The sequence below is a fragment of the Ursus arctos genome, unplaced genomic scaffold, assembly GCF_023065955.2.
Source record: "Ursus arctos isolate Adak ecotype North America unplaced genomic scaffold, UrsArc2.0 scaffold_22, whole genome shotgun sequence".
Lineage (NCBI taxonomy): Eukaryota > Metazoa > Chordata > Mammalia > Carnivora > Ursidae > Ursus > Ursus arctos.
In genome coordinates, this window is record NW_026622897.1 from 37,982,396 (window position 1) to 38,010,320 (window position 27,925).

A 27,925-nucleotide genomic window follows, 5' to 3' on the forward strand; every position below is an offset into this window, starting at 1 on the left:
AAAAATACTTGTGTGAAACCTCTTCTGCCCTGTCATTATAAAATTCAATTTTCCTTGGTACTGATGAAATATGTCACCAGACCACATAGTACACATTGGCAGCTTTTAGGAGATGTTGGGAATTTTGAAATTGGACAGGACAGATAAACACAGATGAAACCTGACACCATCTAGAGACTTAGATGCTGCAGATTTAAGAAACTTCTATCAGCATTATTTCTACATACAGACTTGGCAGAAACTATTTTTTACTTTTTTTTTTAACTTCTGGCTCTGTGTCCTAAATTTTTAAAAATACTACTATTTACCACTTATTGAGTTTATTTATGTGCTAGACAGATGTTAAATACTTTGAACACATCATTCGATGTGACGCTCATGACCCCTTTACATGAACTGGTGGAAATTATATATTAGAGTGAATTATATGGATGAAAGAGGTTAAGAAGCTGGCCTGAGAGCTATAGTAAGTGGTGGAACTCAGACTGGGTACTCAGTACACCTGGCAGAAGTCTGTGGTCTTATGGACACCACAGTGCTGCACATGAGCAAGAACTGGATACTTGTTTTCAGAAGAAGCAAGATTCATTTGCTTAAATATTTGACTTTCCTAAAGATGAAAAGTAAACAAAACCAAAACTAATTGCAGTATGGGAGAACTTCTCTCGGTGTGACATAGGCTCCCTACTGGCCAGCCATTTTTCCTCTTCTTTTTACTGTTGTTAAATTCATGCACAGTTGAAGAAGTAGACTATACTTGTTTATATGTTACATTTCCCCACATATACATAGCATGTGTTTATTAATATCTCAGATATGATCAGTGAAGTCACTGAAATATTTTCAATTGTGGAAAATTATTAGCTTAAAATATAAATGGATGAGATAAGACATTAATATTGTCATCGTTCTATTGGCTATTTTCCTCTAAGAATGTTAGAAATATTTACAGAAATATGTGGCTAACAATTGTTTCTGCAATACTACTTATGGAATGAGAAAATTAAATGTAAATACTAAGATGAATCATTCTTTTCCACTCCATTCATATTCTTTTCACTCATAAACAAAAACACAAGACTGGCACTATAAGTGACATAATATAAATTAAAATAAAATCCAAAGTCTTTCAGAGTTAATGGAATCCTTACTTCATGCCAGAAGCATGTCTGCAGAGAATATTTGAGCTGTTTTCTCGATTTTATAAAAAACTGAAATTGAGGACTTATAAAAATAAACAACAACATCTTGTACAATATCATGAATTGGCTTTGACCTTTGCAAAATATTGTTCTCTAGTTCTGACAAATAATCATTTGTTTAAATCACCTTCTCAGTCAAGAATTACAAAGACATTATTACACAATATTAAGAATAATATAATTGTCATTTCTGTTTAAGTATGGAAAATGTTATTTCAGAGATTGTAAAAAATTACATCTATCATTTCAACCATCTATTTATGACGGAGCACAGGGAAACTTTGTGACTTTCTTTAATATTAAAAGAGAAAAGAAAAAATAGAAAAAATTAAAATATAAATAAAATAGAGTCACTCTTTGAAGCAAAACTTATAAAGTGCACCTAAAGTTGTCATGCTTCATTAGGAGCTACTCAGTAAGAAAATTAAGACCAACTATGAAGATATTAATTGACTTTAAGAGATGCAAGCTAGTTTTAATTAAAACTGGCAGTAATTATTTAGCACACATCTGTGACTTAGCTGAAATTCTGACAGATTGAGCAACAGCATGAATATGGCCATATTCTTGGAATTGTTGTAGGTATGATGAGTGAGATCTCCCTTGTGCTGAAGGCAGTCTAGAAACAAAAGCTGCCAGAAGACACGTATTTGATCTATATACTACAGACACAATAATATAGGAACCACACAGTACATGAAACTGTTTTTGTGTTCCAACAGTTAAATTATAATGATTATACAAAATTCCTGCTCCAAATTTTTAAAAACTATAGCTAGAAAGGAGAATGTTTCTTGGTCTTTATGAAATGATTTATGTGTGTTATTTATGTTTTTTTACATGGGAGAGCTCTGGCGTATATCCCAGGGAAAGGCACTTTTATTCTACCCTTAGTTATACATTTTTTTAAATTCATTGCTTCAATCTATTATTACGAATTACAGATCATTGCTTTCATATCAGTAGTGTAGATTATGTCAAAAGGAATGTAAGTGCTATTAGAAAAAAAGAAAAGCTTGACTCCTCAGGTAGTGTATACTGATTACAATGTCATTATTTTTAAAGGAAAATAAAGGGGAAAGCTTGCTTGGGAAGTGCTATGTATAAACTAAATCTGTGCTGAGGCAATGATTTTTGTACTGGTACAGAAGCTGCTGGTGTTAGGTTTTGGGTTACTGTGATTTGTAGCAAAGGCAGATCCCTCTCCAGCCATGTATTTCAGAGTTTGTAGTTTATTCAGCAGACTACTGAGAGTTGCATAGCATTGTCTGATAACATTCCACAGCTCACCAGTAAGTTCCTCCTAGCTCATCTCGTTCATCACAGCAGATCACAGTCCTAGCTATTACTGGGGATCAAGTATAGCACCGAGTTTATCACCACGCTGGTGAACCTGAATGGGGACACAATACCCTGACAGATGGGCCCAGATAGTACAGTTTAGAACTGAAATTGTACATAAGCATACAATCTGAGACAAAGCCATTATGAATGGCTTAGCCTATTTTAGTGAAAATGATAGAGAGACTGTGAAGCCCCTAGACAAAATGCTAATAATGTCTATTGCTGAAAATAATATTAACTGCAAAATGACTTTGTACATAGATCACACCCTTAACAGTCATAACCTATATTTTAGATATTTAGATACACTTCTGAGAAGCTCTCGAATGAAAAGATACAATAAATATAATTAAATATAATTAATGTTGATCTTACATGAAGGTGGACAAAGCTCTAAAAGTACACTCCCCATAAGCCACTCACCCCCCTACAAAAAAAGGAAGAAGTAGCACTTTGCTAAAAACAAGAGCTGTGAACAGTGAGCACCCAATAAAGGAGATCTGGCTTAATTGGAAATGCCGTTATATGCCAGTAATATGTTCAGACCTTAGTTATCGCCCAGCAGCAAGACTTTCTGAATAAATCTCAAAACAACGTTGAGAAAGAGAAATCTATAACATTTGTTCCTGGATAAGGGGAACCTAAAGAGAATGATTGACCCAGATCCAGCTTCTTTATAAACATGCTCATGTCCTTACTATCAGAAAGGAAATGGAGAGTCCTTATCAAAACAACAACAACAACAAAATCTCTAATCAGGATGTACCTGGTCTTTCTAAAGGATTATCCACCATGACCAAGTAGGATTCATTCCTGGGATGCAAGGGTGGTTCAACATTCGCAAATCAATCAGTGTCTTAGATTTTATCCAGAAGGAAAAATTCAAAAATCAAATGATTCTCTCAATAGATGCAAAAAAAGGTTTTGACAAAATACAGCATCCTTTCCTGATTAAAACCCTTCAGAGTGTAGGGATAGAGGGTACATTCCTCAATCTCATAAAAACCATCTATGAAAAGCCTACAGCAAATATCATTCTCAATGGGGAAAAGCTGGAAGCCTTTCCTTTAAGATCAGGAACACGACAAGGATGCCCACTCTCACCACTATTATTCAACATAGTACTGGAAGTCCTTGCAATAGCAATCAGGCAACAAAAAAGGATAAAACGTATCCAAATGAGCAAAGAAGAAGTAAAACTGTCTCTCTTCGCAGATGACATGATACTCTATATGGAAAACCCAAAAGAATCCACTCCCAAACTATTAGAAGTTATAGAGCAATTCAGTAATGTGGCGGGATACAAAATCAATGCTCAGAAATCAGTTGCATTTCTATACACGAGTAATGAGACTGAAGAAAGGGAAATTAGGAAATCCATCCCATTTACAATAGCACCAAAAACCATACGTTACCTTGGAATTAACTTAACCAGAGACTTAAAGGATCTATATTCTAGAAACTATAAATCACTCTTGAAAGACATTGAAGAAGACACAAAAAGATGGAGAAATATTCCATGCTCATGGATCAGTAGAATTAACATAGTTAAAATGTCCATGCTACCCAGAGTAATCTACACTTTCAATGCTATCCCGATCAAAATACCAATGACAGTTTTCAAAAACTGGAACAAATAGTCCTTAAATTTGTATGGAACCAGAAAAGGCCCCGAATCGCCAAGGAACTGTTGAAAAAAGAAAAACAAAGCTGGGTGCATCACAATGCCGGATTTTGAGCTGTACTACAAAGCTGTGACCACAAAGACAGCATGGTACTGGCACAAAAACAGACACATAGACCCAAGGAACAGAATAGAGAACCCAGAAATGGACCCTCATCTCTTTGGGCAACTAATCTTTGATAAAGCAGGAAAAAACATCCGGTGGAAAAAAGACAGTCTCTTCAATAAATGGTGCTGGGAAAATTGGACAGCTACATGCAAAAGAATGAAACTTGACCACTCTCACACCATACACAAAGATAAACTCCAAAGGGATGAAAGACCTCGATGTGAGACAGGAATCCATCAAAATCATAGAGGAAAACATAGGCAGCAGTCTCTACGACATCGGCCAAAGCAACCTTTTTCATGGGACATCTCCAAAGGCAAGAGAAACAAAAGATAAAATGAACTTGTGGGACTTCCTCAAGATAAGAAGCTTCTGCACAGCCAAGGAAACAGTCAAAAAAACTAAGAGGCAGCCCACGGAATGGGAGAATATATTTGCAAATGACACTACAGATAAAAGACTGGTATCCAAGATCTACAAAGAACTTCTCAAACTCAATACATGAGAAACAAATAAACAAATCACAAAATGGGCAGAAGATATGAACAGACACTTTTCCAATGATGACATACAAATGGCTAACAGACACATGAAAAAATGATCAAAATCATTAGCCATCAAGGAAATTCAAATCAAAATCACAGTAAGATACCACCTTACGCCAGTTAGAATGGCAAAAATTGACAAGGCAAGAAACAACAATTGCTGGAGAGGATGTGGAGAAAGGAGATCCCTCCTACATTGTTGTTAGGAATGCAAGTTGGTACAGCCACTCTGGAAAACAGTGTGGCTGTCCCTTAAAATGTTAAAAATTGAGCTACCCTATGAGCCAGCCATTGTACTACTGGGTATTTACCCCAAAGATGCAGACGTAGTGAAGAGAAGGGCCATATTCACCCCAATGTTCATAGCAGCATTATCCACAATAGCTAAATCATGGAAGGAGCAGAGATGCCCTTCAACAGACGACTGGATTAAGAAGTTGTGGTCCATATATACAATGGAATATTACTCAGCTATCGGAAAGAACGAGTTCTCAACATTTGCTGCAACATGGATGGACTGGTGGAGATGATGCTAAGTGAAATAAGTCTAACAGAGAAATACAATTATCATATGATTTCTCTCATCTATGGAACATAAGAACTAGGAAGATCGGTAGGGGAAGAAAGGGATAAAGAAAGGGGGGGTAATCAGAATGGGGAATGAAGCATGAGAGACTATGGACTCTGAAAAACAAACTGAGGGCTTCAGAGGGGAGGGGGGTGGGGGAATGGGATAGACTGGTGATGGTTAGTAAGGAGGGCACGTATTGCATGGTGCACTGGGTGTTATACGCAACTAATGAATCATCGAACTTTACATCAGAAACCAGGGATGTACTGCATGGTGACTAACAGAATATAATAAAAAAACATTAAAAGAAAAGAAATCTTTACAAATCCCCCCCCCGCCAAAAAAATAGCTGTCAGCCTAGAATTGTATGCTCAGAAAAATGATCTGTCAAGAGCGGAGTTTTAAAAAAGACTTTGCAACTAAACATAACTACCTACTGTTTACTTGTGGGCTGCACCCACTAACTTCCTTCCAAAATTACAGTATGAAAAGAGGAGGTAAAATGCGTAACTTTACAGAGGAAAAGCCTGACAAACACTACCTCAACCAGGAGATCAAAGGCAACAGCAGTGAAAAGTCATGGTGATAACATGTACACTTGACATGCTGTGATCAAATGGCAATTTAGCGTTGTGGTCTCCTTCCTCAAAACCCATAACCCCATCTTGAAATGAGAAAAACATCAGACAAATCCCAATTGAGGGACATTCTTAAAATACCTGACCCATGTTCTTCAAAATTGTCAAGGCCATCAAAAAACGAAAGTCTGAAAAATTCTCAAAGCCAAGAGGAGCATAAGGAGACACGACAACAATGTAATGTGGTGTCCTGGATGGAGTCTTGGAACAGGAAAAGCACATTAAGTAAAAACTAAGAAAATCTTTTAAAAATATGGATTTTACTTAATAATAATTTACAAATATTAGTTCATTAAGGGTGAAAGCATATCATACCTATGTCAGATACTGATAATACTGAGCACGAAATATATGGAAATATATGGAAACTTTCTTTGCAAGCATCTCAACTTTTCTGTAAATTTCAAAGTGTTCTAAAATAATTTTAAAAAATAATTTTTAAAAATGAAATTATATATATATATATATATATATATATATATATATATATGCGCTAAATACATAGTATGGGCATTAAGTGCTATGTTCAGAGGAGGACTAATCTTTCCAGCTGGCAGTACTGGCAAAATTTACCAGAGATGTTGAGGACTGAGCTCAGCATTAGAAGCTGTAAGTTAACCACCTCACAGGGATTTCCATTGTAACAGCTCTTCCATTTAGTAACTCTTGACCATCGGAAGTCTGTTAGGTACCACATTTTCATTGTGGCATTTCTAATATGAGCAAGGAATGTTAAGGTGCCACTTTTCTGTCCTAACTACATATCAAGACACTCTTATGAAAAATAGAAGTCACACTTACTTGGCATTATTATAATATTGCAACCTAACAAGTGAATATGAAAATAAAAGCTGGATAATGTGGACTACATCAAGAAAGATGCTGAAATTAGTTATTTCTCTTCTGACCGAAACTTAAGAAAATTTAGCAAAAATAATACTCTTTGCTTATTGATAGCATTACACTAATATATTGCTTTATTCAACAAACATTTATTGAGCACCCACCATACGTCTGAAAGGGTATAGAGCAGATAATAAGATAACTGAGGAATCTCTCACAAGCACTAGCTCCAGTGTTGTCAGCAGTGTGTTGCAGTAAGGACACAATGAGACATTGACCAACACACTAGATTCTTTCTGGTTCATAAATAGCTTGGATCTGATGATTTGTCTTCACTAAAATGACAATATGCTAGTATATATTCTGATAATATAATTAGCACCATTCTTTTCATTTCTTCACATTAAACTATCCAATATCCCATTGTTTTTACATGTTTCTCTGGCATATAATTGTGTGTGTGCATATAAAAATATTTATATATAAAGATTTTGTAATTGACTTAGCTAGAGCAGATACTACATTTCTAGAAATTATGTCTGGCTTTACACAATTTAAACATTTGAGGCTAAGGAGTTTCAGGCACTATTTTTACTAAAATAGTTTCAGGTACTGACTATCTATAGTCGGTTAAGCAACTGCTCAGGTCACAATCCCAGAGTCCAGGCTCAGCAGGAAGTCTGCCTCTCCTTCTGCCTCTGCTTCTCTCCCCCCCGCCCACCTCAGGTACATAAATAAAATCTTAAAAAAATAAATAATAAATATATAAATAAAATGGTTTCACAATCACAATAGAATGCCAAAACCTGCCATTTATAAGAAAGGCGGAAAATTATGAGGAGTAAACACGCAGAATTAAAGGTGCAGACTGAAGAGAAAGACAAGGAGATGAAAATGAGGGAGAAAATTACTGATAAGAAGGAGACGGTTAATCTAAGAACCAAAGAGAAATCAAAACGAAAACTGAAATGATTATCTCAGACAAACTGAGGTAAGCTTCTAAATTGAACAAAAGGAGCTAGATATGTAGATCATATTGGGTTCATAATATTCTGTGGAAAATAATGAATAAAGATCTATAATTTGACACATCATGGCAATTTTAATAACAACGATGAAGCTATAACTATTTCATTGAAAAAAATTTTAAAAATCCATTTGACCCCAGTCTTTTCTTCTACACACTAAATGCTAAATAATAATGAATAATGTCCCACTTTTTGAGGAAAGTATGAACAAAGAAATATAAATTATGGAAGTTGATATTCATATCTGAATGTGACAACAGGATACCGCTGTTGTGAAAAGTTCTAAGAAGAGATATCACATACATGCATTTGAAGATCAAGAGAAGAATAATAACTTAAAATTCAAAGATGTTGAAATTTTGCTCTGAGGAGGTGAATATTTCTTTCTAAAGCTGGTTAATCATAAAGGTTAAGTAAGGAAGAACAATGTTAAAAATGTTTAAAGCAGAGATACCTAACATAAATGCACAATAACTTAATAAAAACAGTTTTGGCTCTAAACCAGATTTTATTAATAATGTTGAGAAAGGAAATTAATAGTGATGATTTAAAAGTTTTCTAAGACCCTCCTTTTGGACGGAGAAGAGATTAAAAAGTTGTCACACTGTTCTCCATTAATAAAAATGTAATTATATATTTTTTTGAAAAACATAAGATTTTTAAAAGAACAGAGCTGACAGTTAATGGAACTAGCCTGATATAACTTTATATGTATATGTATATATTATATCAAAGTTAAGACAAAGTATTCTATGTTAAAACTAACAGAGAAAAGGAATCAATATAAAAGTTTAAAATGAAAAATAAAATCAGATATATCATCTGTGACAATAAGTATAAACACATTAAATTACCCTATTAGAATTCAAGGAATATCAGATTATTAATATATATAAATAGTTTAAATTTCCAGTTTATGCATGTGCATGTGTGCATGCACACACACACACCCAGAGACACAAGAACAGATTATATATAAAAGAATAGGCAAGGGGTGCCTGGGTGGCTCAGTCAGTTAAGTGTCCAACTCTTGCTTTTGGCTCAGATCATGATCTCAGGGTCATGATATCTAGCTCTGAGTGGGCTCCATGAGGAGTCTACTTGAGATTCTTTCCCTTTCCCTCCCCTGCTGCTCCTCCCCCTGCTTGTACTCTCTCTCTAAAATAGAGAGATAATAGATAGATGATGATAGATAATAGATAGATGATAGATAGATAGACAAATGATAGGTAGATAATAAGATCTTTTTTTAAGAAAATTAGAAATAGAATAAAAGGGGCGCCTGGGTGGCACAGCGGTTAAGCGTCTGCCTTCGGCTCAGGGCGTGATCCTGGCGTTCTGGGATCGAGCCCCACATCAGGCTCCTCCACTGGGAGCCTGCTTCCTCCTCTCCCACTCCCCCTGCTTGTGTTCCCTCTCTCGCTGGCTGTCTCTCTCTCTGTGTCAAATAAATAAATAAAATCTTTAAAAAAAAAAAAAAGAAATAGAATAAAAGAATAGACAAAATATGTTCTAAAAAATACAGCAGTTTTGGTTAATAGTAATGTTAGACAAACTACAATCAAAAGGATCAACATTCATTCATTGGGGTCTCATTATGTGCCAAGTATTCTTTTTGATGCATGGGATAAAGCACTAAATAACAGATTTGATGCTTGCCCTTGTGAAGCTTCTTGAAGGATCCAAGTATTTAGTGGATGATGCACAAAGTTATGTACAGTTAAGATAAAGGAAAGTAATATTCAGTGTGTATGCATACAGTATTGGAAGAGTGGCTTTGTGTGGAGTCATGGCTGAAGAAGTGGTATTTAAATTAACACTTAAAAAATTAAAACTTCATTGGAAAAGTGTCTGTTCATATCTTCTGCTCACTTTTTTATTTGATTATTTTTTTCTTGGGTATTGAGTTTAATGAAGACATACAAATGGCTAAGAGACACATGAAAAAAGGTTCAACATCATTAGCCATCAGGGAAATTCAAATCAAAACCACATTGAGATACCACCTTACACCAGTTAGAATGGCAAAAATTGACAAGGCAAGAAACAACAAATGTTGGAGAGGATGTGCAGAAAGGGGAACCTGTAAGAGACGAACCTCTTACACTGTTGGTGGGAATGCGAGTTGGTACAGCCACTGTAGAAAGAGTGTGGAGGTTCCTCAAAAAGTTAAAAATAGACCTACCCTATGACCCAGCCATTGCACTACTGGGTATTTACCCCAAAGATACAGATGTAGTGAAAAGAAGGGCCATAAGACACCCCAATGTTCATAGCAGCATTGTCCACACAATGTTCATAGCAGCATTGTCCACAATAACCAAACTGTGGAAGGAGCCGAGCTGCCCTTCAACAGATGAATGGATAAGGAAGATGTGGTCCATATATACAATGCAATATTACTCAGCCATCAGAAAGAATGATTACCCAACAGTTGCGTCAATATGTATAGGACTGGAGGAGATAATGCTAAGTAAAATAAGTCAAGCAGAGAAAAACAATTATCATATGGTTTCACTCATTTGTGGAACATAAGAAATAGCAGGGAGATAGTTAGGAGAAGGAAGGGAATAATGAAGGGGGGTAAACAGAGGGGGAAATGAACCAGGGGAGACTATGGACTCTGGGAAGCAAACTGAAGATCTGGGGCGGGGGGGATGGGTTAGCCTAGTGAAGGGTACTAAGGAGGGCACGTATTGCATGGAGCACTGGGCATTATATGCAAACAATGAATCATGGAACACTACATCAAAAACTAATGATGTACTGTATGGTGAATAACATAACATAATTTAAAAAATTAAAGATTCAAATCACATATACTAGCATATTTATGTGTGCTTGCTGATTTGTAAATATGTAGGAATAGGTTGGTGAGAAATAGTAACATTGCAGGCAGAGAAAATAAGAGTGACGTCTCCAAGGAAGAAAGGAGATAGTAATTTTATATTGATAAAAGATACTGTTAATAATGGAAATATAAAACTTGTAAACCTTTGTGCATTAATGGTAAAATAAAGCAAACACTTTGGGATATCAAAGAGAAACTGACAAAAGATAACAGAACTGAACAAATCTATCATATATATTTTGTTTTTTTTTTATATTTCTAGGAATCCAAAAATGAATTGATATTAGGAAATTTACTTAATATAACATAGCACAGAAATAAAATACATTAAAGTTTGATTTTATTATCAGATGCTATAAAGTTAATGGATTAAACTTAAATACTATATTTAATTTTAAAAAAGTTGAATGAAATATAAATTATTAGAGAAACTCTCTTAGTTTTATTTATTCTATCTAATTTGACACAATATTATCATATTTAATAGAGAAACATCCGAGGCATTTTTCAAAGAAGCAAAAATGATAATATTTCTCAATATTTTGTTGTGTATATCAGTTTTAATCTTGAAATTATAACCAGTTTAGCAAAACAAGTGAAATATCAGAGTGTTGAAAAGTGACAAAAACAAGCAGTATTTGAGAATGTTACGTATTTATACCTAGAAAATTCAGAGTGATTAAAGATAAAAACTTACAAGACTTCAAATGGTAGCCAGACAGAAATTATAAAAGAAAGTGAAATGATGGCATGAAAAAATATATAATTCCTAGGAATATTCGCTAAAACAAAATGAAACAAAACAAAATGAAACCAATGAATGATGATTTGAAGGGCAAATTCAATATTTCCATTGTCATATATTCAGTGCTTATAAATGCCTGGAATTAGTAAGCATTTAATTTATATTTGTTGAAAGAAACTAAGTGAAAAGAATAAATGAAACTCTTGAAGCAAGGTCTGTATATTATAGGTCTTACATTCTCAGCAAGCTAGTACAGCTTAAACATAGTAGGTATTCAATTAAAGTTTATCAAAATAACTAAGAATTAATAATGCAACAAACAAATCAATCTTCAGGGATATTCCTTTAAATCATATTACTGTTTTTATATCACTCTGTTCTCATGCTAGCCTCACTCATTCACCAAAATTTTATGTTAGTATCTCTTCACCAAAATTTTATTAATAATGTCAAAGTGTGTCTGTAGTCATTGAGGACATGGGCTCTGGAAACAGATGTTCTGCTTGGAATTCCATTTCTATTGCTTACTCCTACTACTGCATAATGTTGAGTAATTGTGCGTAACTTCTATGAGTCTCAATTCCTCATTACAAAATAAATAAAAGTTTACAATAATGAATACCTAATCAAAAAGATACTTTTTGTGAGAACTAAATGAAGAAAATATATATAAAGGTTTTGGTATAGTGGTTTACAGGTATTGGGCATTCAATAGATGATATCTATCATCTTCACCATTATTATTATCTTATTTCCCTTCTCTGTATCTTTTAAAGATTTGTTTTGAGATGCCATTTGAACTATAAGCTGCAAAGATAATCACAATATTTCTGAGAACTATTATTGGTCATATCTTCTCTATTCAAGAACTTAAAATGACTTTCCTAAAACTAAACTCAGCTCACCATTTAAAGTTTATCCATTCAACAATATTTATTAGGTACCTAACACGGTGCCATACACTTAGTAAGTGTGCAATGAATATTTGTTTAATGAAAGAAAAGCAAGAAAGAAAGGAGAAAGAAAGAAAGAAAGAAAGAAAGAAAGAAAGAAAGAAAGAAAGAAAGAAAGAAAGAAAGAAACTGCTATTTAGTAAACATGGTGCTAGATGCTAGATACAAGGATGAGTATCCTATCTCTTCACATAAAAAAATAATAGCTAATATTTATAGTGAATTCAACTATAAGCTAAGCCCTACTGATGGATAAATTGCAAGCATTGTCTCCTAATAGTAATTTTGAAGTACTTGTTTCCTATTATACAGGTAAGAAAACTGAGGCTTAAAGAAGCTTGTCCAAGGTTATATGGCAAAAAGTGGAAGAAACAGACTCCACATTCATACCTTTCTAATTGTAGAGGTTAAGCTCTTCTACTTTGCAAATATCCTACTCCTCTGTAATGACTTGAACAGGCTGAATAGAAAAGTCACTGAGGGGCGCAGTCCTTAAGCGCCTGCCTTTGGCTCAGGGCGTGATCCTGGATCCCTGGGATCGAGCCCCCCATCAGGCTCCTCTGCTGGAAGCCTGCTTCTTCCTCTCCCACTCCCCCTGCTGTGCTCCCTCTCTTGCTGGCTGTCTCTCTGTCAAGTAAATAAATAAAATCTTAAAAAAAAAAAGAAAGAAAAGAAAAGTCATTGGCTCGCTAACAGTCAGATATTATCTATTAAGCCTTTCTAGCCCTCCTAATTCCAGTGGACTAAACCAGAGGTCAGCAAAATATAAGTCACAGGCTGAATCTCTGCTATTGTATAGTCCAGAAGCTAAGGATTTATTTTTACATTTTAAAATAGATAAAAAATTCAAAAGATAATAGTTTGTAACATGAAAATTATATGACAGTACCAATTTAACATCCTCATTTTGCCTTTTGTCCTGCAAAGCCTCAAATATTTACTATCTGACCCTTTTCACAAATGTCTGCCTAGCCTTAAACTAGACTACGTGAAATGCCCTCAGGAATGTGGGCAATGCATATACCACACCTGATTTATTAAAAAAAAAATGTACCACGAGCAAATAGACCCTATGAATCAACTCTATGAAATCTCTGGGAAGTGTTTTACTGTACTTCAATGAAAGAGAGCTAGAACAACTACAAAACAGAAACAAAAATTACAAGACTACTAGTATATTGAACTGATCTTTAGTGTGACAACCGATTTCATTCTCTGAAGAATTTCTTCATTTAATTGATGAAAATTTCCACACAAAAGTTTTTTAATAAATGATTTAAATGTGTATTCTGCTTTCCAAAAAACCTTTTATCTAGTTTCATGGTTAAAAGTCACATAGGAAGAGTGTTTGAGATTTACAGAGGTGAGCTCTATAACAACTGCCTTTTTAAATGTGTATTATTCATTCATTCGACCAATACTGAGCACTGGACTAACATAGGTGATCTATGGCCAAAAACTTGGTTTCTGACCTGGAATAACCTGTAGCTTATTTTTTTTCGTCATTGACAAACTGTACAATATGTGAGTTGCTGTACACAATAAACTGAATCTTCCCTAAAATTTGAGTATTACCCAAGGACCACTTTACATATTAGTTCAGCCTAAGTGAAGATCATGGATTAAAATTTGCTGAGATAATTGAATGCTAGAGAAGGGGGGGAAGTTGCTACAAGGGCAGAGGGGAGAGATTTGCTCTAAAGCAAGACATGGGTTTTTTTTTAGCTAAGATCTAAGATAGATTGAAAATTGATCACTAATCATCTGTGTTATGAAATAAACAACTTCCTTAGATTTTTTAATTAAACAGGTATAAATTATTCAGATAGAACTGTTGATGTCATAACTTGTAAAAGAAAAAATGCAAATCTCTGGTACTTGATTTAACTCTACAACAGCAAATGAGCTAAGGGAATCAAGAAAGCAAGCAATTTACATCTTAAAGCATTTGATAAGGGGGCCAAGATTATTCCAAGTGTTCTGTAAAACACACAGCAGTTGAAAACAAATTTGGAAGAGCAAAACACTCAAACACACATATTAGTTAATTATCAAAAGTACTGATAAAACCAAAGTAAAAATCAAAAGAGCAATACAGACATTCTCATGCAATTTAGAACTGGGTTGAATTTGGGAGAGGAAAACATATTTTTCTAAAATATATAGTGCTCAGATTCAACAGTATAATTTTACACTCAGAGTCAAGGAAATTTCTTAAAAATCTACTCACCAGTTAATTATATGTTTTCACTAGAGATATGAAAAAGAAATAATTGTGTTGGCCAGAGGAACTATTCTAAGTAGAAGCTAGTGGAGCTAAAAAATGCCTTGGAGGAGTAGAAAGATATGCATGGAGGGAAGTTTTTCTGTAAAAAACATGGTAGTGTCCCAGAAATTCCAGATATTAATTGAAATAAATTAGATTTTTAAAATTAGAGCCACCATGAGTTCACAAAAAGTAGAAGAGCAAGACATTTCTGTAAACTTAAGTTCTGCTTTAGTTTTTCGAATGACAAAGAACCATCTGGTGGCTTGGCAGTATTATTGCATTCTAATGTTCTCTGCATTGCAATAGGAGGGAAATCATTGTCCAATGGTCAATCATTTTGCAAAAAGTGCAACCATGGAATAATCTCACTCATTATTATCTCCTACAATGATCAAGTCTACATATATACATTAAAAATATTACATATTTTAAAACACATATTGTCTATTATGTATCAGACACTATATAAAAGGCTTTAAAACACAATTCATTGTGATTTGAATATAAAGTATCCTAATGTATAATTGACAAATTTTCTTAATTATCAGTGATTATTCATCTCAGCAGCTTTTTTCCTATGTTCCTTTTCCTTAGATAAATCATCATAAAACTACATAAAAGTGTAGCCTTGAAAATAAATGTCATACAATTTTTCTGCTGATAACAATGTTTTCCTATTTCAGTTTATCAAGTCAATTATCAAAATATAACTAAAACAAAATCTGTTTCATTTGTTGTTCATTTTAGTAATGGATATTAGGAATATTTCATATATATATTTAACATTTATATTAATTGCATAATTATGTTTGAAGATTGAAATAAATTCTGAATAATAGGTCATATGTAATTACATTAGAATTGGTTCTGAATGATAGCTTAAAGTTAGAATCATAGACAGTGAGTTAAAATAATCAAATGTTTAGCGTTTAGAGATTATCTAGTCAAAGCTTGAAAAACTGTTCTCATTTGAGCTAAATATGGTTATATAAGCATTTCTTCTGGCCTTCACCATGTATATTAAAACACATAAATGCCTTTGTATGAGGCAGACTCTCTCCAGTTTACCTTAGTTCCCACTACGATTGTAACACTTGCACCTCCGCAGGCACATGGTTTGTTTCTCTTGAGTGACCAAATTCCCTAATTTATACATGAAGAAAAAAACAAGTAGAGTAAACTTTTGATACAAACTGCAGGGCTAACTAGAAGAGTTAAAACTAGAATTAGTGTCTAATGATTTTCATAACAGTATTTTTATAACATTAATAATAATGATAATCATTTCCATCTATTTCATTGTGCCATTTGTTGTACTAACTTATATGTATATATATAATATTTATGTCTTACAAAATTTTATGAGATAGAGAGGAGAGGCACAATGGTGGAGGTGTAGGGGTTGGAGGTGTAGGGGTCATATTTCAACCTGTCCCTGGAATTCAGCTGGATAGCTAACAAACCATTCTGAATAACCATGAAATCAGCCTGAGATGTAAGAATTTATATCTGGATCTCTACAAACAGAAAATATCAGGCAGTTGTGAGATATGAAGTGTGGAGCCACGATTTTGTGGGCAGATATTGGAAAATAAACAGGAGGAGGGAGCTGCCATAAGTTGACACCAGGAAGGTGATATAACACCAGAGTGACAAAGCTTCCTGTTCTGAAGACTAGGTGTAGTCTCACAGACCAGTAGCAGCAGTGAAAGGACTTTAGTGCAGTCCCCTGACAGGATCCAGGAGCTGAGGGTGAGCATGTGCAAACCAGAGCAGCTCACTGTTTTAGAAGCACAAAAGGTAGAGACACTCCTGGCCCAGGGATCGACCTCTGGGAGAGTTCCTATGGGGTGAACCACTGGGGAGCCTGTAGTTTTTAGCAGCACAGACAGAAACAGAGACTATGTGTCATGAAGAGCTCAGTGAAGAGCAGACTATAATTTCTCTGCTCTGGGACAGAGGTTTGGATGCAGTCATTTCTGCTCTGACTCTCAGAAAAGATGGAAGAGATACAGAAAGCCACCAGAGAACAAAAGCTCAAAAAACAGTTTTCCACCCCCACAATAGGAGGCAGCGCAACTCTGCCCAAGCAGGGTTACTTGAGTAACAGGATGGCAGGCCCCTCCCCCAGAAGACAGGCTGGAAGAACAAGAGGATGACAACCCTAAGGTCCCTATAAAACAGGTGCATCTTGCTTGGATCATGGTTAATACTTTGGACTCTGTACATTCCCTCAACCACCCCTCAACAGAATGACTAAGAGGAGGAACGTCCAACAAAGAAAAGAATCAGAGTCTATGGCCTCTGCCACAGACCTAATGGATATGGATATAAGCAAGACATCAGAAATAGACTTCAGAGTAGCAATTATGAAGTCAGTATCTAGGGTTGAGAAAATATTTAGTAATAATATAGAATCTCTAAGGGCAGAAATGAGATCTACTTAGGTCAACCTTAAAAATGCTATGAGTGAGATGCAATCTAAACTGGATACTCTGACAACGAGGGTAAATGAGGCTGAAGAACAAATTAGTGAGCTAGAAGATAAGATGATAGAAAAGAAGGAAACCAAGGAAATCTAGGAAAAACAGATTAAAGCACAAGAGATCAGACTGAGAGAGGTTAATGATGCCATGAAATGTTCCAATGTCAGAATTATTGGGATCTCTGAGGGAGTGGAGAGAGAGGACTAGAAGATATATTTGAGCAAATCATAACTGAGAACTTCCCTACTCTGGGGAAAGAAACAAGGATTCCAGTCCAAGAGGCAGAGAAGACCCCTACCGAGATAAAAGAGAACATATCAAGACCTTGACATGTAATAGTAAAACTCACAAATCTTAGAATGAAGGAAACAATTCTGAAAGCAGCTAGGGAGTAGAGATTTCTTATGTAGAGAGGGAGGAACATCAGAATAATGTCAGACCTTTCCACAGAGATCTGGCAAGCCAGAAAAGGCTGGCAAGACATATCCAGGGTACTAAATGAAAAGAACATGCAGCCAAGAATACTTTATCTAGCAAGGCTGTCATTCAGAATGAGTGGAGAGACAAGGAGTTTCTAGGACCAGCAGAAACTGAAAGAATATGTGATCACCTGGAAAAAATATTTTGGGGGGGTATAAAAGAAGAAAGACCCCAAGAGTATTATAGACCAGAAATTTACAGAGACAATCTATAGAAACAGGGACATCACAGGAAACAAGATGGCACTAAAATCATATCTTTCAATAGTCATTCTCAACATGAACAGCCTAAATGTTCCCAGGAAAGGGCACTGGGTTGCAGATTGGATAAAAAGACATGACCCATACATATGCTCTCTACAAGAGACTCATTTTGAACCTAAAGATACATTCAGACTGAATGTGGGGGGATGGAGAATCGTTTTTTCATGCCAACGGTACTCAAAAGAAAGCTGGGGTAGCAATTCTCAAATCAGCCAAATCGGATTTTAAGCTAATGACTGTAGTAAGAGATACAGAGGGACACTATATCATTCTTAAAGGCTCGATCCAACAAGTAGATCTAACAATTGTAAATGTCAATGCCTCCAACATGGGAGTAGCCAACTACATAAGCCAGCTGTTAACCAAAATAAAAGATCATATTAATAATAATACATTAATAGTAGGAGACCTCAACACTCCACTCTCAGCAATAGCCAGATCATCTGAGCAGAAGATCAACAAAGAAACAAGAGCTTTGAATGACACACCAGACCAGATGGACTTCATAGATGTGTACAGAACATTCTACCCTAAAACAACAGAATACTCATTCTTCTCAAATACACATGGAACTTTCTCCAGAATAGACCAATACTGGGTCACAAATCAGGTTTCAACTGGTACCAAAAGACTGAGATTATTCCCCGCATATTTTCAGACCACAATGTTTTGAAACTGGAACTCAATCACAAGAAGCAATTTGGAATGAATTCAAACACTTGGAAGATGAAGACCATCCTGCTTAAGAATATTTGGGTAAACCAGGAAATTAAAGACCTTAATTTATGGAAACCAATGAGCATGAAAACATATAGGTCCAGAAACTGACAATCTGAATAGACCAATAATCAGTAATGAAATTGAAGCAGTAATCAAAAACCTTCCAAAAAACAAAAACAAAAACAAAACACAAGAGTCCAGGGCCAGATGGATTCCCAGGGGAATTCTGCCAAACATTTAAAGAAGAAATAATACCTATTCTTCTGAAACTGTCTCAAGAAATAGAAACAGAAGGAAAACTTCTGAACTTGTTCTATGAGACCAGCATCACCTTGATCCCAAAACCAGACAAAGACCCCATCAAAAAGGGGAATTACAGACCAATATTCCTGATGAATATGGATGCCAAGATACTCAACAAGATCCTAGCCTATAGGATCCAACAGTACATTAAAATAATTATCCATCATGACCAGATGAGATTTATTCCTGGGATGCAAGGGTGGTTCCCCATTCGCAAATCAATCAATGTGATAGAACACATTAATAAAAGAAAAGAGAAGAACCATATGATCCTCAATCGATACAGAAAAAAGCATTTAACAAAATACAGCATCCTTTCCTGATTAAAACTCTTCAGAATATAGGGGTAGAGGAAACATTCCTCAATTTCATTAAAAAAAAATCTATGAAAAGTACACAGCAAATATCATTCTCAGGGGAAAAGCTGAGAGCTTTTCCTTTAAGATCAGGAACACAACAAGGATTCCCACTCTTGCCACTATTGTTCAACACAATACCATAAGTCCTAGCATCAGCAATCAGACAACAAAAAGAAATAAAATATATTCAAATTGGCAAAGAAGTCACACTCTCTCTCTTCACAGATGAGAAAACCCAAAAGACTCCACCCCCAAATTACTAGAACTCATACAGCAATTCAGGAATGTGGCAGAATACAAAATCAATGCACAGAGATCAGTTGATTTTCTATACACTAACAAGGTAACTGCAGAAAGAGAAATTAGGGAATCAATTCCATTTATAATAGCACCAAAAACTGTAAAATACCTAGGATAAACCTAACCAAAGAGGTAAAGGATCTGTACTCCAGAAACTACAGAACACTTATGCAAGAAATTGAAGAAGGCACAAAAAGATGGAAAAACATTCCTTGCTCATGGATTGGAAGAATAAACATTGTTAAAATGTTTATGCTGCCTAGAACAATCTACACTTTCAACACCATCCCAATCAAACTACCAAGGGTATTTTTCAAAGAGCTGGAACAAACCATCTCAAAATTCGTGTGGAACCAGAAAAGACTCTGTATTGCCAAGGAAATGTTGAAAAAGAAAACAAAGCTGGAGGCATCACGTTACCTGATTTCATGCTTATTACAAAGCTGTGATCACCAAGACAACATGGTACTGGCACAAAAAAAGGACACATAGATCAGTGTAACAGAATAGACTCCGGCATTGGACCCTCAACTCTACAGTCAACTAATCTTTGACAAAGGAGGAAAGAATATCCAGTGGAAAAAAGACAGCCCCTTCAATAAGTGGTGCTGGGAAAATTGGACAGCTATATATGGAAGAATGAAACTTGACCATTCTCTTACACCATACACAAAGATAAACTCAAAATGGATGAAAGACCTCATTGTGGAACAGGAATCCATCAAAATCCTAGAGAATGTAGGCAGTAACCTCTTCAACATCAGCCACAGTAACTTCTTTCATGACACGTCTTCAAAGACAAGGGAAAGAAAAGCAAAAATGAACTTTTGGGACTTCATCAAGATAAAAAGCTTCTGCACAACAAAGAAAACAGTCAACAAAACTAAGAGACAACCCATGGAATGGGAGAAGATTTTGCAAATGACATTACAGATAAAAGTCTGGTATCGAAGATCTATAAGGAAACACGAGAGACTATGGACTCTAGGAAACTATCTGAAGGTTTCAGAATGGAGGATGGAGGGGGGATGAGGTAGCCCTGTGATGGGTATTAAGAAGGGCATGTGTTGCAATGAGCACTGGGTGTTATACACAAATAATGAATCATGGAACACTACATCAAAAACTAATGATGTACTGTATGGTGACTAACATAATAGAAGAAGAAGAAGAAGAAGAAGAAGAAGAAGAAGAAGGAGAAGGAGAAGGAGAAGGAGAAGGAGAAGGAGAAGGAGAAGGAGAAGAAGAAGAAGAAGAAGAAGAAGAAGAAGAAGAAGAAGAAGAAGAAGAGGAAGAATTACTACACATGACATCAAAAAAAAAAAAACCTTTATGACATAGACTTTTTAACATTTTCATTTTACCAACGAGGAAGCTGAGATGCAAGGGGTGAAATAGCTCATCTAAATTCACCACTCTGCTGATATTCCCCTCCACCACCTCCAGCATAAATTCAGTCCCACCTGCTGAGGGCAGTTCACTCCAATGCTGTCCACCTAGCCTGCTTGCTTCACATCCCACACGTCTTTTTGCTGGCATGACTGCCTTTCTTGGTCAAGCCCCGCTCAGTCCCAGTGTGACAAGACCCTCCCCCAGAAGACCAGCACAAGTCGCCCTGCATACTATGTCCTTAAGTTTGGAGTTTTAAAAGCCCACATATGTGGCTGTAATAAAGCCTGGAGTGCACAGCTCCAGGTGAGAAGGCAGGCAAACAACAGAGAGACAGACAGTATGAAAATGGCAATCTGAAAAATGTTTGAGATGCATGGGGGGGGATATTTTGTTCTTTTAGGAGTGTTTCCCTCAGAGCAACAAGCACAGAGATCCATCTCCAGGGACAATGGAGATGGTTGGTATTATTTCCCTTCCTCACCCCTCAGTGTAAACACAGAATTACCTTTAGTAAACAGCACAGCACCAAGATTGGCTACCTAACCTATTTACAAGTCCCACCTCCCTGCCTTCTGCTGGTGCTGCCCTTCTGGGCTGGTGCCTCCGTCCCAGCACAGCAGGCTTCTTACACAGAAGAACAGCAAAAACCCTCACTCACACCACATCTTCCATCCAGAGAGTTCTGCAGGGCTTCAGTTCTAGTGGAAGTAGCATCAAGTCTCATTTAACAAGCAGACTAGAGCACACCTAATTAAAACTCACCATGCACTGCCCAGAGTCCAAACACTGCCCATTGAAGGCAAGGAGAGCCTCCTCAGGCCACTGACCTGAAACATAGCATCCAAAACGGCAATGGAGTGAATGCAGCACACACCAGAAACACTCCATGAATCATCAGGCTCTGGACACTTTCTGACCTCTTCTTTTAAAGCCATTACTCTCAGGAGAATGAAACATAACAGGCAGGATGCCTGGGTAGCTCAGTCAGTTAAATGTCTGCCTTCAGATCAGGTCATGATCTCAGGGTCCTGGGATCAAGCCCCACATCTGGATCCTTGCTCGGCAGGGAGCCTGCTTCTCCCTCTCCCTCTCCCTGCCCTTCCCCCTCCTCAAGCTCTCTCTCTCTCTCTCTGTCAAATAAATAAATAAATCTTAAGACAAAAAAGAAACATACAGGTTTTTCTAACATACAGAAGAAGCCAGAGAATTAGACAAAATGCCAAGATGGAGGAATTCATTTTAAGTGAAATGACAAGATAAGGTCATGGCAGAGATCTAAGTGAAACAGATATAAGTAATATGCGTGGATGTAGCATTTAAATCAGCAATCATAAAGACACTCACTGGGCTTGAGAAAGGAATGGAAGACCTTAGGGAGGTCCTACTGCAGAGATAAAAGAGTTAAAAAACAGTCAGAAATGAAAAATGTGATAACTGAGATTCAAAACAGATTGGGTGTAATGGCCACAAGGATGAATCAGAGGAATGAGTAAGTGATATAGAAGATAAAATAATAGTAAATAATAATAAGGGATAATAATATTAAAAATAGTAAGAGTTAAAAATCAGAAATGAAAAATGTGGTAACTGAGATTCAAAACAGACTGGATGTGATGACCACAAAGATGAAAGAAGTACAGGGATAAATAAGTGACATAGAAGATAAACTTATGGAAAATAATGAAGCTGAACAAAAGAGAAATTAGAATTATAGAACATGAGAATAGACTTAAGGACCTCAGTGACTCCACCAAACATAATATTTATATCATAGGAGTGCCAGAAGAAAAACAGAAAGAAAGGGGGCAGAATATCATTTGAGGAAATCATAGCTGAAAACTTCCCTAATTTGGAAGAGGAAACAGATATACAGATCCAGGAGGCACAGAGACTCCCATCAAAATCAACAAAAGCAGGCCAACACCAAGATATATTTTAATTAAAGTTGCAAAATATAGAGATAAAGAAAAACCCTAAAAGAGGCAAGAGAAAAGAAGACCCTAACTTACAAAGGAAACCCATAAGACTAGCTGCAGATCTCTCAACAGAAACTTGGCAAGCCAGAAGAGAGTGGCATAATATTTCACTGTGATGAATGGGAAAAATCTGCAACCAAGAATACTCGATCTAGTAAGGCTATCATTCAGAACAGAAGGAGTGATAAAGTTTCCCAAACAAAACCTGAAGGAGTTCATGACCACTAAACTAGCCCTGTAAGAAATATTAAAGGGGACTCTCTGAATATAAAGAAAAGAACAAAAATGACCAAATCAAAAAAAGAACAGGGAAAATATACAGAAAAATGACCAAATGAGTAATAAAATGGCACTAAATGTATATTTATCAATGATTATTCTGAATGTAAATGGGCCAAATAGTCCAATAAAAGACATAAGATGTCAGAATGGCTTAAAAACCAGACCTATAAAATATTCATTTTAGACCTAAACACACCAGCAGAATGAGAGTGAGAGGAAGAAGAAATATTTATCATGCAAATGGATAATAATAATAATAATAATAATAATAATAATAATAATAATAATAACAGAGCAGCAGTACTTATGTCATATAAAGATTTTAAACCGAAGACATCACAAGAGATGAAGAAGGGCACTAGACCATAATAAATGCGATAACCAACAGCAAGCTCAAACCATTATAAATACATATGCACCCAACATGGGAGAACCCAAATATACAAAACAATTAATAACAAACATAAAGGAATTCATTGATAATAATGCAATAATAGTAGGGGACTTTAACACCCCACTTGCAGCAATGGACAGTTAGATCCTTCAAGCAGAAAATCAACAAGGAAAGAATGGCTTTGAATGATACACTGGATCAGATGGACTTCACAGATATACTCAGAACACTGCATTTTAAAACAGTAGGATACACATTCTTTTCAAGCGCACATGTGACGTTCTCCAGAATAGATCACATACTGGGTCACAACTCAGTCCTCAACAAATACAGAAAGACTGAGATCATATCATGCATTTTTTCGGACCACAACACTATGAACCTTGAAGTCAACCACAAGAAAAAATTTGGAAAGGCCACATATACCTGGAGGTTAAAAAACATCCTGCTAAAGAATGAATGGGTCAACCAGGAATTTAAAGAAAGAATATAAATGTGTGTGGAGATATATATATATCTCCACACACACAAGAAAATGAAAGCACATTGGTTCAAACTGTTGGGAGGCTGCAAAAGCAGTCTTAAGAGGGAAGTATGTAGTAATATAGGCCTACTTCAAGAAGAAAGAAAAATCTCAAATAGGAAACCTAACTTAACACCTAAAGGAACAACAACAAAAAGAATAGCATATGAAGCCTAAAGCCAGCAGAGGAAGGGAAATAAAAAGATTAGAGCAGAAATAAATGATACAGAAGCAAGCAAACAAACAAAAAAGCTGAATAGATCAATGAAACCAGGAGCTGGTTCTTTGAAAGAATTATAAAATTGATAACCCACTAGTCAGGATTATCAAAAAGAAAAGAGGAAGGATCCAAATAAAATCATGAATGGAAGAGGCCAGATCACAACCAACACCACAGAAATACAAACAATTAAAAGGGAATATGATGAAAAATTATATGCCAACAAATTGGACAACCTGGAAGAAATGGATATTTTCCTAGAAACATATGAACTAGCAAAACTGAAACAGGAAGAAAGAGAGAACTTGAACAGAGTGATAACCAGCATAGAAATTGAATCAGGAATACAAAAATCTCCTAACAAACAAAACTCCAGGGCCAGATGGCTTCACAGGGGAATTCTACCAAACATTTAAAGAAGAATTAATACCCATTCTTCTCAAACTGTTCTAAAAAACAGAAATGGAAGGAAAACTTTCAAACTCATTCTATGAGGCCAGCAGCACCTTGATTTCAAAACGAGAGAAAGACCTCACTAAAAAAGAGAATTGCAGGCCAATGTCCCTAATGAACATGGATGCAAACATTCTCAATAAAATATGAGCAAATCAAATCCAATGGAACATTAAAAGAATCATTCACCAGGATCAAGTGGGTTTTATTCCTGAGCTGCAGGATGGTTCAATATTTGCAAATCCATCAATTTGATACACTACATTAATAAAAGAAAGGATCAGAACCTCTCAGTAGATACAGAAAAAGCATTTGACAAAGGACAACATCCATTCATGATAAAAACCCTCAACAAAGTAGGGTTAAAGGAAACATACCTCGACATAATACAGGCCACAGATGAAAAAACCCACAGCTATTTTCCCATCTTCAACTGGGAAAAACAGAAAGTTTCCTCTATGGTCAGGAACAAGCCAGGGATGTCCATTCTCACCACTATTATTTAACATGGTACTGGAAGCCCTAGCCTCAGCTATCAGACAACAAAAAGAAATACAAGGCATCCAAATTGGCAAGGAAGAAGTCAAACTTTCATTATTCACAGATGACATGATAGCTGCTAGAGCTGATACACAAATTCAGTAAAGCCAAAGGATACAAACTCGATGTACAGAAATCGGTTGCATTACTATACACCAATTAGGAAGCAGCAGAAAGAGAAATCAAGGAATCAGTCCCATTTACAACTGCACCAAAAACCACAAGATACCTAGGAATAAACCTAACCAAAGAGGTGAAAGATCTGTACTCTGAAAACTAAAGAACACTTATGACAGAATTTGAAGAGGACACAAAGAAATGGAAAAGCACCCCATGCTTCTAGATTGGAAGAACAAACATGGTTAACATGTCTATACTACCCAAAACAACCTACACACTTACTGCAATCTCTATCAATATACCAACAGCATTTTCCACAGAACTAGAACAAATAATCCTAAAATTTATATGGAAGCATAGAGGACCCAAATAGCCAAAACAACCCTGAAAAAGAAGAGCAAAGCTGGAGGTATCACAATTCCAGACTTCAAGTTATATTACAAAGCTGTAGCAATCAAGACAGTATGGTACTGACCCAAAAACAGACTATACATCAAAAGAACAGAATAGAAAGCCCGGAAATGGACCCACACCTATATGGTCAGTTATTCTTCAACAAAGCAGGAAAGAGGATCCAATGGAAAAAAAGACAGTCTCTTCCATGAATGGTGTTGGGAAAACTGGACAGCAACATGCAAAAGAATGAAATTAGACCACATTTTTACACTATACACAAAAATTAATTCAGAGTGGATTTAAAGGCCTCAATGTGAGACAGGAAACCATTAAAATTCTAGTGAAGAACACAGGCAGTAACCTCTTTGACATTAGCCTTAACATCATCTTACTAGATAGGTCTCTTGAGGCAGGGAAACAAAAGCAAAAATATACCGTTGGGACTTCATCAAGATAAAAAGCTTCTGCACAGTGAAGGAAACAATCAACAAAACTAAAAGACAACCTTTGAAATGGTAGAAGATATTTGCAAATGACATAACTGATAAAGGGTTAGTATCTAAAATGCATAAAGAATTTATAAAACTCAACACCCAAAAGAACAAATAATCCAGTTAAAAAATAAAGTGAAGACATGAATAGACATTTTTCCTCAGAAGACATACAAATGGCTGACAGATACATGAAAAGATGCTCAGCCTCACTCATCATCAGGGAAATGCAAATCAAAACTACAATGAGATATCACCCCACATCTGTCCGGATCGCTAAAATTAACAACATGAGAAGAAACATGTGTTGGCAAATATACGGGGAAAGTAGAACCCTCTTACATTATGGGTGGGAATGCAAGCTGGTACAACCACTCTGGAAAACAGTATGGAGGTTCTTCAACAAGGTAAAAATAGAAGTACCCTATAATTCATCAATTATATTACTAGGTATTTATGAAATGATACAAAAATACTAATTCAAAGAGATATAGGCACCCTAATGTTACAGCAGTATTAACAATAACCAAATTATGCAATGAGCCCAAATGTCCATTGAATTATGAATGTATGGAGAAGTTATATATATAATATATAATATATATATATATTATATATATATATAATGGAATTTTATTCCATTCTATATTTAAAATGGAATATTACTGAGCCATCAAAAATAATGAAATCTTGCTATTTGCAATGACATGGATGGAGCTAGAGAATATTATGTTAAGTGAAATAATCAGAAAAAGACAAATAGTATATGATTTCACTCATACGTGAAATTTAAGAAACAAAGCAAAGGAACATAGTGGGGAAAATGAAGAGGAACACCAAGAAAGAGGCTCTTAACTATACAGAACAAACTGATAGTTACCAAAGGTGAAGTGGGCAAGGGAATGGGTTATATAGGTGAATAGTAAGGAAGGCATTTGTGATAAGCACCCGGTGTTGTAAGTAAGTGATTAATCAGTAAATTCTACACCTGAAATTAATATTACACTGTGTTAACTAGGTGGAATTTTAAATGCAAACTTGTGGGGGGAAAGAAAAAGTTTGGAGGAAGAGCAATGTAGTCATGGATTCTACATGTTACTATATTTTTAAGAGGTTAAACTATAATTAGTTTCAAAATTATCTTGTATTTAATGCAAAAAAAATAAGGTAAGTTCACCACTGTGCTTGTTATGGCTCTATTTGACTGACTATTTTACTTAATGAGTGTTATATATCCTGTTAATTTGAATAACTTTGTAGATAGTCCCCAAACATTACAATTTGAGTATATTTAATTCTATATGTTCAAAGTATTTAGAAAAAAATAAAAATTATTAAGGTTCATAATTTTAAGTTGATAAGATACAGCTCCCTGAAATTCTTAGAGGGGAATAATATTTATTATTAAGGTTCATAATTTTAAGTTGATAAGATACAGCTCCCTG

At 35.6% G+C, this 27,925-nt stretch overlaps 1 protein-coding gene and 1 pseudogene across 1 annotated transcript in view; one reads left to right on the forward strand and one right to left on the reverse strand.

The window, feature by feature from the left end:
* LOC113259800 (glutathione S-transferase P-like) overlaps positions 1 to 22,020 on the reverse strand; it is a 40,640-nt pseudogene extending 18,620 nt beyond the window's left edge.
* CNTN5 (contactin 5) overlaps positions 1 to 27,925 on the forward strand; it is a 1,310,719-nt gene that overhangs the window by 814,266 nt on the left and 468,528 nt on the right. The gene's annotated exons all lie outside the window — the stretch shown is intronic.